General features: G+C 45.3%; 1 pseudogene; it reads left to right on the plus strand.

Moving 5' to 3' along the window:
- Positions 1-2,194: 2,194 nt before the first annotated feature.
- LOC136501704 (probable protein phosphatase 2C 31) lies at positions 2,195-5,123 on the plus strand (annotated as a pseudogene).
- The last annotated feature ends 7,547 nt before the right edge of the window (positions 5,124-12,670 follow it).

The raw sequence follows: 12,670 nt of genomic DNA on the forward strand, positions 1-12,670 counted from the left end.
AATACGCCTACACTAATAGTGTGAATTATACGTTATATATTCACATGTATTAACAAAATGAGAATCTATGGCAGTGAAAATCGTGAAAGTTTAAAAAACCGGGTTCAAGTAGTTTAGATAGCACTAACAAGAGCAGATAAATCAATATTTTCCACCAAGTATGAGCCCAATAAGAATTGCTTAGATTGAAGCCAGCTCTAGTTTTGACTTGTTAGTGTGGTTTAGAAATAAAGATTAAAACCGAATGATAGCAATTCTAGATGCTTGAGACCTAAATAATAAACCTAAATGCTAGTACTTCAAGCTATGGTTACATGCGTAGAGAGTTGAGGTAACAGTCACACAAATGTAACTACCTCATCTTAGTGATAGCCATATTAGCGGTAACCGTTAATTATAAAAAACATGTTACTTGATGTTATTAGAGTGTAAAACCCTTGCTCTCACAATATGCATGTAGGTTGTCCAGATGGTATATCTCCTACCGATCGAACATATGAGTTATCGTCCTAACCGCCAAACTTTGTCGTGTACTAATTTCCTAAGAGTTGAATCATCATGCCTGCACCTAGATATAAGTGTGCCGCTCGTCATCATATCCCAAAGATATGCTTTCAATCTTGTGTCGTAATAAATTTAACACATCTGTTCCTTGGATACGACTACACTAATAGTGTGAATTATACGTTATTCACATGTATTAATAAATTTAACATATCTGTTCTTTGGATACGACTACACTAATAGTGTAAATTATACATTATTCACATGTATTGATATATTTAACATATCTGTTCTTTGGATACGCCTACACTAATAGTGTGAATTATACGTTATTCACATGTATTAACAAAATGAGAATCTATGGCAGTGAAAATCATGAAAGTTCAAACCGGGTTCAAGTAGGTAACATAACACTAACAAGAACAGATAAACATATTTTACACCAAGTATGAGCTCAATAAAAATTGCTTAGATTGAACCCAGCTCTAGTTTTGGGTTGTTAGTGGGGTTTAGAAATAAAGATTAAAATCGAATGATAGAAATTCTAGATGTTTGAGACCTAAATAATAAACCTAAATGGTAGTACTTCAAGCTATGGCTACATGCATAGAAAGTTTAGGTAAAAGTCACGCAAATGTACCCCCCCTCATCTTAATGATAGCCATATTAGTGGTAAATGTTAATTATAGAAAACTTGTTACTTGATGTTATTAGAGTGTAAAACCCTTGCTCTCACCAATTGCTATTTTTTTAACAAAAGTAATAATGCCTTGACATAAAAATGTGGGTTAGTTGTTAGTATTAGAGCGCAAGACGACACCTCATTTGCTAAGACAAAAAGGGATACTCCACATATCAAGCATGATGTTGTATTAAGGGATGTGTTGTACATAACCTTACTAACATTGGCGCAACTAACTATAACACATAGGTCGATACATTGCTCGTTGTAAATTCTATGCAATGTATGTAACATATTAAGCTATACTATACTATATAAAGATGACACCTATAAAATTATAGTGTAATTGCATATCTCACGTTAACCATCCAAGAGAATGCACACCGCTCAACTTGTAACCTATTTACCATCCCACTCTGTCGTGTACTATAAGTTCCTAAAAGTTAAACCGGCATGTCTGCAGTCGGCACCTAGACATGCATGCACCGATCATCATCGTATCTTCAAGATATGCAATCATTAATTTTCTCAATGAATCCAACCTCTTAGATTTGTTGAGTGTGCTCGTTGCTTCGCCGCTCTTCACCCTCCCCCTCGGCTTGGGCCTATATAAAGCGAGAACCGAAGCCTCTTTGATTCATCCTAGAGCCTTCAGTGCCTTAGAAAGCCAGTCCACAAGAATTGGATAGTGTTGTGGGAACTGAAGCCTCAACGCCTTCGGTAGCCTACAAGCCCTTCCATGAGAATTAGATAGTGTTGTTGGAACCAAAGCCTCATTGCCTGAGTTAGCATACAAGCCCTTCCATGAGAATTGGTAAGAGCACGTAGAGAAACCATGGTGTTTTAGCTTTGGGTACCCCAAGCAAGAGCGCCACCATTCACTCGGAGGTGGGCCTGCCCCTCATCACATCACTCGACTCCAACTATAGTCAACTCGCATAAACAAATCATCTTCTCCCCTACCCTCCACTCCACCCATCCCCAAAATCCAAAGCCCAAGAAAACAAAATGGGCAATGGCATCACCAAGAACCCATGCTTCTCCGGCGACCCGTACGCCGCCGCCATCGTGTCGGACCCGCTCCCGGACGACAGCTAGGGTCACTCCTTCACCTACGTGCCATCGGGCGCCGCCTTCGACCAGCCCACGACGGCTGCCGCGATGTCGTCGGAGTCGTCGTTCTTCTCTCTGTCTGGCGCCGCCATCAGCGCCAATCAAGTGACGTCGGCGTCCATGCCTTCGTTCCGTCTTTATAATGAAATGACGTGGCCGCTGTCGATCGCGTGCATGTTCGAGAGCTCACGGTCCTTCACCGCCGTTCCACTCCAGGCGGCGCCACCTCGGCTCTCCATGTCAGGGCCGGTCCAGTTCACGTCTGGCCGGTTCTCCGAGACATCAGGCTCGGCGTCCACCACCACAGACTCACCATTCATGTCGGGTCCACCTGACCAATCCTCGGCCGCCTCCTCGTCCGTGGCCGTGGGGGTCCAACCGATCGTTTCTCAGCTCATCGCTGAGCGCCGTGCCGCGCGCTCCCGTCTCCGTGACGAGCGATCCCTGCTCCGTTTTTTCGTGAGGACCGCCTCCAAACTCCAGCTCGGGTCGCCGCGCTATGGCCGTGGGCCACAGGAACATCCTGCTGAGCCGATAAAGGTCTCCTTCAGCGATGGGGACTACCGCTCACCGCCAAACGACAATGTGGAGTGGGCTCAGGGCATGGCCGGCGAGGACCGGTTCCACATCGCGGTGTCCGAGGAGCACGGTTGGGTGTTCGTCGGAATCTACAACGGTTTCAATGGGCCCGACGCGACCGATCGCCTCTTCGCCAACCTCTACATCGCCGTCCACAACGAGCTCAAAGGCGTGCTCTGGGACGACATCAAAACAGGCGACGGCGCCAGGTGCGGTCAGCAAGAAGGGGCTGCAGGCAATGCCGAACGCCTCTGTCATGCTGGGGCCGACGGCGACAGCGCGGAGGCTTAGCGCAGGCGAACGGAAGTGCCCATGCCAGGCAACAACGCCACGACGCCAGTGCATCGCGACGTCCTGAGGGCTCTGGCGCGGGCACTGAAGAGGACGGAGGAGGCGTTCTTCGCGGCGGCGGAGGAACGCGCGGCCGATAGCCCGGAGCTGGGGCTGATGGGCTCCTGCGTGCTCGTCATGGTGATGAAGGGCAAGGACATTTACGTGATGAACGTCGGGGACAGCCGCGCCGTGCTGGCGCGGAGGCCGGAGCCCGACCTGAAGAACGTCCTCGGCAAGGCGTCGCAGGACCTGCAGCAGTTCAAGGCCGAGATCATGCGCGAGCTGCAGGCCGTGCAGCTCACCGCAGAGCACAGCACCGCGGTCCAGGAGGTACGCCATCTTTCCCTCCTCTGCTCCTCTCCTCTCCTATCCAGAACTTCAATTATGACTGATTTCGGAACAAGAATTCATCCTCGTATATTCTTGTCACCATCTCATCTCATCCGTAAAAAAAAAGAACTTTTGAGTTTTGACTACGAGACACAACTGCTCATGAACCGGAAAAACTGTACTGAATGAAGCACACATTATAAGACCGACGAAAAAACTGTTGCACGATTGAGTTTTTGGGTTCACCGAGTCGCTCTTGTCGGAATTTTGGGATGATGCAGAAGGTGATGAGGATCAAGGGCCAGCATCTGAATGATCGGCACGCCATAGTCAATGGCCGGGTCAAGGGGAAGATCAACGTCACCAGAGCGTTTGGGGTCGCCTACCTGAAGCAGGTAACTTCGGTTCTAGTATTTCGTTTTCAGCGCGCATGCTCAAGTACGTAATTTCTGTTGTCGGTCAGGCTTCTGCAGCTTGTTCTGCATAATTAGCGTTTAAGATGTGCAGTTCTTCTGAACATGCTCTGTGCATTGTGCTGTCACAGTCTAGGACTAGAACTGTGACTGCGAGTAACCAATCATATAGTTGTAGGCCCTACGCTCCAAATCATGGCTGATTAGTGGCCGTCCAACAGTGGTTTGGTGGAGTAGGACTGTAGGAGTAGCTGACATGCTCTGCGCATTGTGCGGTCTCATGATCCCAAAGCGTCAAAATTGGCTCAAATGTCAATGTGCAAACCTGACGATTCTGTCGATGTTCGTTAAACACCCCCCCTCTCTGGCAGCCCAAGTGGAACAGCAGGCTTCTGGAAGCCTTCAGGATCAACTACGTCGGCACGGACCCGTACATGACCTGCGCGCCGTCGCGGTGCCACCACCGCATCGTCGGGCTCGCAGGACAAGTTCCTGGTGCTGTCCTCCGACGGGCTGTACCAGTACTTCACCAACAAGGAGGTGGTGGACCAGGTGGAGGCGTTCACCGCCGCGGAGCCCGACGGCGACCCCGCGCAGCACCTCGTCGGGGAGCTCGTGCACCGCGCCGCGAGGAAGGCCGGTGAGTAACCCAACCGTCCACGAGCACGCGCGGCACACGCATGGACCCCAGCATGATCAGACGGGTCTCTTGACGAACTCCTTCTCTTTGGGTTGCGTTGCAGGCATGGAGACGCGCCAGCTGCTGGAGATCCCGCGCGGCGCGAGGAGGCACTACCACCACGACGTCTCCGTCATCGTCATCTCGTTCCAGGGACGGATCTGGAGGTCGTCTGTCTAGGCGGTGTCTGAGTGTGATGACGAGGTTTCAGAGGTCCAAGGCGTCCTCGTAGTTCAGATGAGAAGAGAAGGAAGTGGCGATGGTCGACAGTCTCAAGGGCGAGGGCGCAGCGCTGCCATGAGCTTCCTTCAGTGTTCGGCTATTGTTTTTTTTAACCTTATATACTAGTAGTAGAAACCGTGTTCGTTCTTGCCGAAACTGTTGTGCATAGTTCCGCAAGATGTAGTAAGTAGTAACCCCCAAAGAAAAGAAAGAAAGGCAAAGGAAATGTAGTAGTAGTATCTAATTAGGGGTTTTGCATGATTGCGATCCAAAGAAGGGCGGCTAATAGTATATTTAATAAGTAGTTACTGCTGTGTGTATCGCTCTTAGTCTCAGCCTAGCAACAGTAGAAACATGGAATCGACATGTTCCAGCACATCTGGGGCAAAGATAGGTTACAATATTCCCGTTCGGCTTGCTGAAGCTTGGCTGAAAAACACTGTTCTGGCTGAATTATTATGAGAGAAAAACATTGTTCCGACTGAAAAAATAAGTCGAATAAGCCGGTTTCTGAGTAAGCCGAACGGGGTGACAGTATCAGTCAGTCGAACGATGGATCCTGGTTTGGTTAGTCGTTCGTGTCTTCTGAATGAAGGAAAAAAATGTGACCAAACATCGTTGTCTGATGCAGCCTACTCTACGTCACACAGGCTAGCAGAGCCGTCACGGGTTTCTTCAGTGCAAAAGACAGTTCTGTTCGTGGCTTTCGCAAAAAGATATACTAAATTATCCCCCAATGATTCATTAACGATTCAACGTTCAATTCGATTATGTACGTCAAATACTATCTATCCCAATCATACTGTTCGGAGGTGAAATTACAACGAACCACCACTAGAGAAATCACGTGTTAAACAAGTGTGACTTACAAGCGAATCCTAGTCCCCTCTTTCCCCCAAAATTTGCTAGTGTTACAAAGTAAATTAAATTCTTTAACTAGTGCTTGTTTAGTTCCCAACCAAATTCCTAAAAAATGCTACATTAGCCATCACATCGAATCTTGCGATACGTGTATGGAGCATTAAATGTAGACGAAAAAAAAAACTAATTGCACAGTTTGGTTGGAAATTACGAGACGAACGTTTTGAGCCTAATTAGTCCATAATTAAATACTAATTGCCAAATAAAAACGAAAGTGCTACAGTAACCAACTTTTCAAAATCCGCGAACTAAACACGCACTAGTAGTAGTGCCTTTCTTCACTTCTTTTAAAAGAAAACTATAGCGGGCAAGTTGCTAGCCTGAACCATGTATGAACACGCGAGGTTTTGCGTACAAGTTTTGCGAAATTCAGGGCGGTAAAAAAAGGCGCAAACCCCATCTATGTTGCTTGGAAGTTCGAACGACAAGGAGCTCCATCTACCTGGCACACGGGTGTTTCATCCTGTTCTAGCACACGACTTTTTTTTTTGACCATACGACGGCTTCCACCTCTTCTTCTACCTCCGGTCGCACCCAGCTCTTGCCCCGCTGCCCGGCGAGCGCTCTGCCGCCGCCGCTCTCCCAGCCCCCAGCGCGCGGCCCTCCTCTCCCCCAGGTTCTTCCTCTCCCCCGGTTACTCCTTGGCACAGATCACAGATCACAAATCACAGATCATAAGAAATAATTTTTTTCTATGGAAGGACAAGGACAAAAGTTGGGAGGAGAGGCTCGCCGGATCCACCATGGCCGGCGAGCTCGCGCGCGGGTGGGGATCCGGGCGCGGTGGGGCTCGCCGGGTGGTCGCTAGGATGCGGGTGGGGCTCGCCGGCGCTGGGGAGAGAGAGAGGGAGGAGTGTCGGAGAGAGAGAGGAGCATCGGGGAGAGAGAGAACATCGGGGAGAGAGATGCGCCGCCGCGTTGGAGTCGCGCGAGGAAGGAGCTTCACATCGCGTTCGCTGTTTTTAGTTGGAGTCAGGTGTAGGCCCTACACTCAGAGGCACGGTAAAAAATAGTGTGCCACCGGCTCTGAAAACACACGGGTGTGCGTTAACATTTCTGTTCATTTATTATAAGAGGGCCTCTGGTCTGCTGGGTTCTTTTTTCAGCGTGTTGAAGAGCAAGGCTTGGCCGAGATGACAATGATGCACCTGGGCAAGGGGGTTGCTCCATCTGTCCAAGACTCCATTACGATCCTTTCCATTTCTTCTAGCCTAATAATTTTTGAACTTTGTTTTAGAAAATTAGTATAGTTGGACACATGATTGTAAATATTGTTCTGTGATCGTGATCCAAGTGTAATAGGGTACACTGACTAGTCTATCAACACGATTCATACGGGTAGGAATAATGAGAAGGATTACGTAGTCTGGGGCAGCAGATCGATCTCACGCCGGTGGCTGCAGACGGCCGGACGTGCAACTAATCGCTTGCAGATGGGCGAACAGCCAACCGTCTGGACACGTGCGAGTGATGATCGCGGCGAACGGGCCCAATGTTCGGTCGTGCGACTGACAGCCTGTTCGCTTATTGGTTTTAGCCAGCCTAAATCAGCTAGCCAACGGTTTTCCTTCACAACAATTCAGCACCAGTCAGTCCAAACTAGCCTAGAAACCAAGTAGCGAACAGGCCGTAAATATACTGATGATATAGCTGCAGATGGGCTAACGACCCATGCATGGGACGGATGGACGTGTGAGTCATCGCGGCGGCGGCGGCGGGCGGCGAGGCGGGAATCGGGATGTGAGAACGCACGGCGAAGACTGGAACGCTTTTGATCCCTGGCTCTCCGGCCTCCGCGATGGAATCCTGACGACCTGTAAAAGGACGGGCAGGGAACATGGTTTTGTTCTTTTTTTATGCTGTAGAAAAGTTTATTATAATCATCATGTTCCTTACCACTATTAGAGCTAGTACAGTGCTTATGCTAACGCTACGGCTTTGTTTCAGGGATGTACATGAAAACAATCAAACAACGATTTTTTTCAGAGTTCAACTTTCACACAATTATATATGACCATGTATATACAATTCGGAAAACACTTACACGTAACAAGGCATAATAAAGTTATTTCTCACATTAACCATATAATTTACAATCTGCCTAAGTGCTTAAACATGTCTTGGAGATCTTCATGGCCACTTCATGCAAACTTCGTCCCAAATAATCAAAGATGCCGTACCAAGCTTCTTAAAGTAGATATAGCTTTTTAAAATAACTCTATAATTTACTTTTGATAAATGAAAGAAAAATTATATTTGATCTTTTTAAAAATTAAATAGTAGATATAGTCGTAAATATATGTGCGCAACCGCGATGGATATTTATCTGGTTGTTCCTCGGTTTCTCCCTCTCTCCCATCCTGTTTTTATTTCTTCAGATGATTTTTGGGTATTAGAAAGCTCACTAATGAAAATTATTGGACAAAAGAAAAAAAACATTTCTTCTTGGCATAATCAATTGATTTATCAAAGTAAGTTTTAAGTACTCAATCTATTTTAAATTGTAAGTCGTTCCATTCCAAATTATAAGTCGCTTTGACTTTTTTGGTTCATTCATTTTGCTATGTATCAAGACATATTATTATATCTAGATGCATAATAAAATAGATGTACAAAAAAAAATCAAAGCGACTTATAATTTAAAATGAAAGAAGTAGTTTTTATTATGTATATAGACATAATGTATATTTAGGTGCATAGCAAAAGCTATATATCTAAAAATTAGAACAAAACTAATTGTCTCTAGCTTGCGTGTTCTATTTCACAATGGCCTTTTATTTTAATAATCACATGTCAAGTCGGTTCGTTTATTTTGTAAACTCGGTCGGGGCGTGTAGTGTGTTACTTTTATAACACAGTGGTCTAACTCCTCTCTTTGGAGGATGAAACTGGATATTTCTTCTATTTTTTTAAATGGGCAAAACCAATGTGCTAAACCTCTTCATCGATCTCCTCTCTGTGGGCCCGGACCGTAAGTGACTCATTTTGCTTCCTTGTCCAGGGTGCCACCGTTGGTATTTTATGAGAAGAAAGGGGTAGACCTTTCCAGGTTTAGCCACGCTGTAGACACTCCACTTCTTCTACTGACGCGTGGGGTCACCAAACCAGGTCCCACGTGTTCTCGATGAAAACATGCGAGTGGGTGTGTTGGCAGGTCTGTCGCCATTCCTTATTGACGTAATACCAGAACAGCACGGAGAGTTTTGAAGGGGCGCGTCAGATGGGGCCGGGCTCGACGTGGGTTTTTCCATTATAATAACAATTCTAGAAATTGCCTTGATCAGAGTTACGGATCCCTCCTTCCTATTCGCCTTGATTGACTTCCATATTTGCCTTGATTGACTTTCATTGGTTTCCATTTTACTATAGCCTGCGGGATGTGTGAGGCGTGCGTTGAAGCCTAGGTGGGGAGATCCAAATAACGCTGGCCATCGGATCAAGTTGAAGCCTGTGAGAAAGGATTAGGAGCCATAGATTTTAATGATACGGTAATTCTGGGTACAATTTCGTTGGTGTATAATGGTTGTAGTCTCTCAGCGGGGGACTTTTTTTTGAAGACCTAGTATAGTTTTGATTGATCCCTTATAGTAGAGATTGCCTTGATTAGAGTCATGGATCTCTCCTTCTTATTTGCTTTAATTGACTTCCATATTTGCCTTGATTGACTTTCATTGGTTTTCATTTTACCGTAGCCTGTGGGATGTGTGTGGCGTGCATTGAAGCCTGGGTGGAGGAGATCCAAATAACGCTCGCCATCGGATCAAGTTGAAGCATGTGAGAAAGGATTAGGAGCCATATATTTTAATAATACGGTAATTCTACGTACAATTTTATTGGTGCACAATGGTTGTAGTCTCTCAGCGGGGGACTTTTTTTTGGGAGACCTAATATAGTTTTGATTGGTCCCTTATAGTAGAGATGGGTATGTTGGTAGGTCTGTCGCCATTCTTTATTGATGCAATACCAGAACGGCACGGAGAGTTTTGGAAGGGGCGCGTCAGATGGGGCCGGGCTCGGCGCGGGTTTTTCTATTATAATGACAATTCTGGAAATTGTCTTGATTGCAGTCACGGATCCCTCCTTCCTATTCGCCTTGATTGATTTCTATATTTGCCTTGATTGACTTCCATTTGTTTCCATTTTACTGTAGCCTCCGGGATGTGTGAGGCGTGCGTTGAAGCCTGGGTGGGGGAGATCCAAATAACGCTGGCCATCAGATCAAGTTGAAGCCTGTGAGAAAGGATTAGGAGCCATAGATTTTAATGATACGGTAGTCCTGGGTATAATTTCGTTGGTGCACAATGATTGTAGTCTCTCATCAGCGGACTTTTTTTTGGGAGACCTAGTATAGTTTTGATTGATCCCTTATAGTAGAGACTAAACTAAAATACTCACCGACGGGATGAGTGGGTATTTTTTAAGTTTAAGTCCAATAATGGTAGAAGTGCCTAATTTAGATGAAAATCAATAGCTTTCTTAGATTATGTATCGTAATGATAGCATGTGCAATTTGAATGTAAAATTCTTTGGCTACTTTGGATTATCGTCATCGCTAGCGCCCGGACGTCCTGACGTGGACGGACGCCCACGTAGCCTACCCCCGTCCGCTAATTCGTCCTGCCCCGCACGCGCACCCTGCCCCTATCGCTGTGCCTACACGTCTGGTCGGCTCACCTTGCACGCGCAGTCCGCCCCATCCGCCTCGATTCGATGCGCCCCCATCTGCCTTGCTGTTCGCCTCACCCCGCACATGCACCCCACCCTGTCGCGCTTGACCCCTGCTCCCAACATGTCGTGCGCCATGTCTGTCGGCCCTCGGCTCGCCGCACGCCATTCTCCGGTGCCCGTGACGTGCCACCATCACTCCCTACGCCCCCTGACTCTTCGAATAACATGAAACACGTGCAACATGAAACACTTGAATGCAACATACGTCTGATAAAACATCTATAACATACACTTACAATATATGTGTGAAACATATGCAACATTCAGATAAAACATTTGCAACTTGCAACATTAAAATACTTGCTGCAACATAAGACTGAAACAGACGAAACATTTGGAACATACTATTGCAACATATGCAAAACATATGCAACATCCAGATCAAAATGCTTGCAACATACATTTGGAACGGATGAAACATTTTGAACATACGCTTGCAACATGCCTTTGAAACACTTGCAACATATGCAACATTCCCGATCTACTTTTGCAACATCCATATGAAACAATTGCAACATACCTCTGAAACGTCTGAAACACTTGAAACATATATTTGGAACATAGGGGAGGGAAGGCCTAGGCTAGTTGGTTTTGGCTATCGGGGTGGGAGCCGGTGACGCGCGAGCACCACTAGCATCCGGCCGCGCTCGTGGGTGCCCTTGGCTCGACCGGGGACGACCCGAGGCTCCCTAGAACATGTGACCAACGACCATCGATGGCGTTGGGGTTTGAGGAAGAAACCAGGGAGGCGCTCTGCTGTCAGCGGATGCAAGATAGAGAGCGAGAGATGGGGAGAGCAGAGGCAGCGTGCGCAGGATGGGATCATGGCGAGGGATGGGGACTGTAGGCGGGCCGCGCACGACAGGCGAGGTGAGCAAGGGAGGGAGCAAGTGTCGCGGTCGCGGCATCGTCGCAGGTGAGAGCGAGCAGCGCGCGACGGAAGTGGCGAGGCAGAGTATGGTGCGCGGCGCTCGCGTGGAAGCATTATCATTGGATTATATGTTGTAACGATGTCAATAATCCAAATGTAGATTCATAGGAGGTTACTTTGTATTAGTTTTCATAATAAAAGGGTGAATAGTTTTTATCAATCAAGATAAAGAGTCTCAAATTTAAGAAATAGAATAGATCAAAATTGATGATAATATCTTTTTATTTTTGTGAGAATTTTATATATCTTTTCTCTTTAGTCAGGATTATCATGGAGGGTGTATTTTAGTTTAATTCAGTAATATTTAAGTTGAGTAATTTAGATGCAAATTTATGGAGTTACATTGTATTATGTTTCATAAAGATAAAGTTTGGTAATTTAGACGCAAATATAGCAGTTACTTTATGTTATTTTGCATAATAATAGGTGTGAGTATTTTTTTTAAGAAAAACAGAATAGATCCAATTACTACTCTTATCAATGGTGATTAAAGCCTACTAGAATCTATTAAAGGTAAAATTTACTTTTAGAAGCCACGTCTAAGCCCCTTGCTTGGATAACTTTGGATTATTAATATCTAGATTGTGAATTAGGATTGTTTGGAACCTTGAAATTTGTATGTGGTAGATTATTGTTGGTTGAAGGGATTATAAGATTATTATATAATTGATTCCATAATTTAGGGTGTTTGATCACAAGAGATTATTTTTCTTATCATATTACTACAATAAAAATGATCGACCTAAGTCGATTAATCGTACCTTATAGGGCATTTTATACAATAACTATAAAGACCAAATAATAAGGGGGTGTTTGGTTTCTATAGGTCGCCTAAAATTCCTATCACATCGAATGTTTGGACACATATATGGAGTATTAAATATAGACTAATTATGAAACTAATTACATAACTTGCAACTAATTTATGAGACGAATCTTTTAAGCCTAATTAGTCCATGATTTGACAACGTGATGCTACAGTAAACATGTGCTAATGATAGATTAATTAGGCTTAAAACATCATCTCGCAAATTAGCCTCTATCTATGTAATTGGTTTTATAATTAATCTATATTTAATGCTCTTTATTAGTATCTAAATATTCGATGTGACATAAATTTTAGGAGCGACTAAAGAACCAAATGCCCCCTTGAAAGGTCCTTGTTTGGTTTTGGTAATTGAGTGACAACCTCGGTGGACTAATTGTGTTTATGTGAGATATACAGGTGATTAGTC

This window comes from Miscanthus floridulus, chromosome 1 (assembly GCF_019320115.1).
Source record: "Miscanthus floridulus cultivar M001 chromosome 1, ASM1932011v1, whole genome shotgun sequence".
Classification (NCBI taxonomy): Eukaryota; Viridiplantae; Streptophyta; class Magnoliopsida; order Poales; family Poaceae; genus Miscanthus; species Miscanthus floridulus.